The sequence below is a fragment of the Triticum aestivum genome, chromosome 1A (genome assembly GCF_018294505.1).
Source record: "Triticum aestivum cultivar Chinese Spring chromosome 1A, IWGSC CS RefSeq v2.1, whole genome shotgun sequence".
In the NCBI taxonomy this organism is placed as follows: domain Eukaryota; kingdom Viridiplantae; phylum Streptophyta; class Magnoliopsida; order Poales; family Poaceae; genus Triticum; species Triticum aestivum.
In genome coordinates, this window is record NC_057794.1 from 172,279,318 (window position 1) to 172,281,874 (window position 2,557).

Here is a 2,557-nt window from a genome sequence, read left to right on the forward strand (position 1 = left end):
CTTTCAAGACGAGGAGGGATGCATTTTGCCCAGAAAATGGGCTATAAGTAATAAGAAAAGGGCTATAAGTAATAATAAATGGGCTGTAAAATAAAAAAATATAGCAAACATGCAATTAGTTCCAAAATACTATTTTCTTTCGGATTTTGATATTTTAAATTTCATTGTTTTTGTGCGGGTAAAATTTCATTGAATTTAAATTAAGGTATATTTATATTTAAAATTATTTTGAATCTGGCTAGAAATTTCGGGTTGTATGCTGTTTGGGACAGATTTGGAGGCTGACTTGTGGGTCTACTAGGTTGACGTGTACTTTGGCTTTGTCAACTTAGTCCACAAACGATTCTAGCAGCAGTGACCATTGGATGTCAATCCAATGGCCGTGTTGCTTCTTCAATATCTGATCTTCTTGCTCCAGCCGCCCAAACCAGCTCCGGTGGGACTGCCTGCTCCCGCCTCCCGTGGCCGACTGTGCTGCCGCACAGGACGCACCGCCCCACCCTACTTCATTGCTGGCCAGGCCATTCCTCTACTCACCCACACCTCCTGTTATTTTCCGGCGACGGCAGCCAGACCAGTAAACCCTCGTACTCCCCACCGTGTGGGCAACCATTACCGAGTCTTCCCCGGCTCCGTGTCGTTCCCTTCCTAGGCCTCGCCGTCGTCCACCGCCATGGTGCTCTCAGCGCGGCCTGGTCAATGTGGTCAACGAACGACATCCATCGGCCGTGGACTGTACGCGCAAAATAATGATTCCTCCACCTGATAGCTGTGACCCACTAGAAGGGCCTCTGTATTTCGTGAAAAAAACGTTCCTCCTGCTGACATGTCGGACCCACCAGCTATATCTTTGCATGCAAGGAAGTGCCTCCTTATTACGCACAAAAAAATGAATACCCCCTGCTAGCTGGGACCCACCATAGTGGGAGGATGACTTGTGGGCCAACTAAGTTAACGGGGACAGAGGGATTTGTCAACTTAGTCAATATGAACGATTATAGCTCCAGTGACCGTACGATGTCCATCCAACGGCCGTAGTGCTTCTTCAACCTCTGGTCTTCTTGCTCCAGCTGCCCAAAGCAGCGCCGATCGTGCCGCATGCTCCTGCCTCCTGTGGCCGGCTGTGCTGCCACGGAGGCCTCACCGCCCCCTACTATTCCCACCGCTGGCCAAGCCCCGCGGCGACGGCAGCCTCACACCGTAGCCGAACCAGTGAACCCTCGTACTCCTCTCCACGCGGGCTTCCACCGCCGCGTCTTCCCCAGCTCCGCGTCATCCCCTTCCTAGGCCTCGCTGTCGTCCACCGCCGTGGTGCTCTCGGCGTGGCCTGGTCAACGTGGTGAAGGAACGACTTCCATCGGACGTGGACTGTACGTGGAGAGGCTGACAGCTGGGTCCACGGCCGCAGCAAGGAAGTGCCTCCTTATTACGCAGAAAATAATGATTCTTCCACCTGACAGCTGGGACCCACCGGACGGGCCACTATATTTCACGGAAAAAACGTTTCCCCCTGACTGCTGGGAGCCACCAGCTTCATCTTCGCATGCAAGGATGTGTGTCCGAGGAAAAAAAACGATTCCCCCCCTGACTGCTGGGACCCATCAGCTACACCTTCGCACGCAAGGAAGTGCGTCCGGGCAAAAAAAAATGATTCGCCCCCCTGACTGCTAGGACCCACCGACTACATCTTCGCACGCAAGGAAGTGCGTCCGGGCAAAAAAAACGATTCGCCCCCTGACTACTGGAACCCACCAGCTACATCTTCGCAGGCAAGGATGTGCCTGACAGTCGGGACCCACCTGGTCGAAGCGTACGTAGCGTTGTCATTCTGGTCGCGAACATGTACATACATACAGGTCGATGTAGAGGCGCGCACGTGTCGTAGTAGAGGAGCGCACATGTCGTAGTAGAGGCGCGCATGTGTCGTTGTAGAGGCCCGCACGTAGGATGTACACGTACGTACAGTGGCCAGGGTGCAAGAAAGAAAATACGACCACATATGTGTAAATACGGGCGGGGTCTCGAACGCCTACTCGCGCATAAGTACGGCCAGGGCTCGTGTACATGGCTGGGTCGGAACGGAGAAACAGCGTCATCGTCGTGTTCTTGGGGAGGCAACAGAATGCGTCATGTTCATGGGGAGGCAACGGAACGCGTCGTGTTCATGGGGAAGCAACGGAATGCGTCGTGTTCATCGGGAGGCAACGGAACGCGTGGGAGCCAACCGGCTGGATCAGAACAGAATGCGTGGCCGTGTTCATCGGGAGGGCTTGGACGGAACAGGCGATGGAAATGAGGCCTGGCGTACCGCAAAACGGAGGAAATGGACCTCCTATGTTCGGAAGGGGTCCTGTTGATCGTGAGGGGTGCGGCGTACCGCAAAACGGAGGAAACGGACCTCTTACTGTCAAAACAGGGGTCCTGTTGATCAGGAGGGGTGTGGCGTACCGCAAAACGGACGAAAGGGACCTCCTACGGTCGAAACGGGGGTCATGTTGATCAGGAGGGTTGTGGCGTACCGCAAAACGGATGAAACAGACCTCCTACGGTCGAAAGG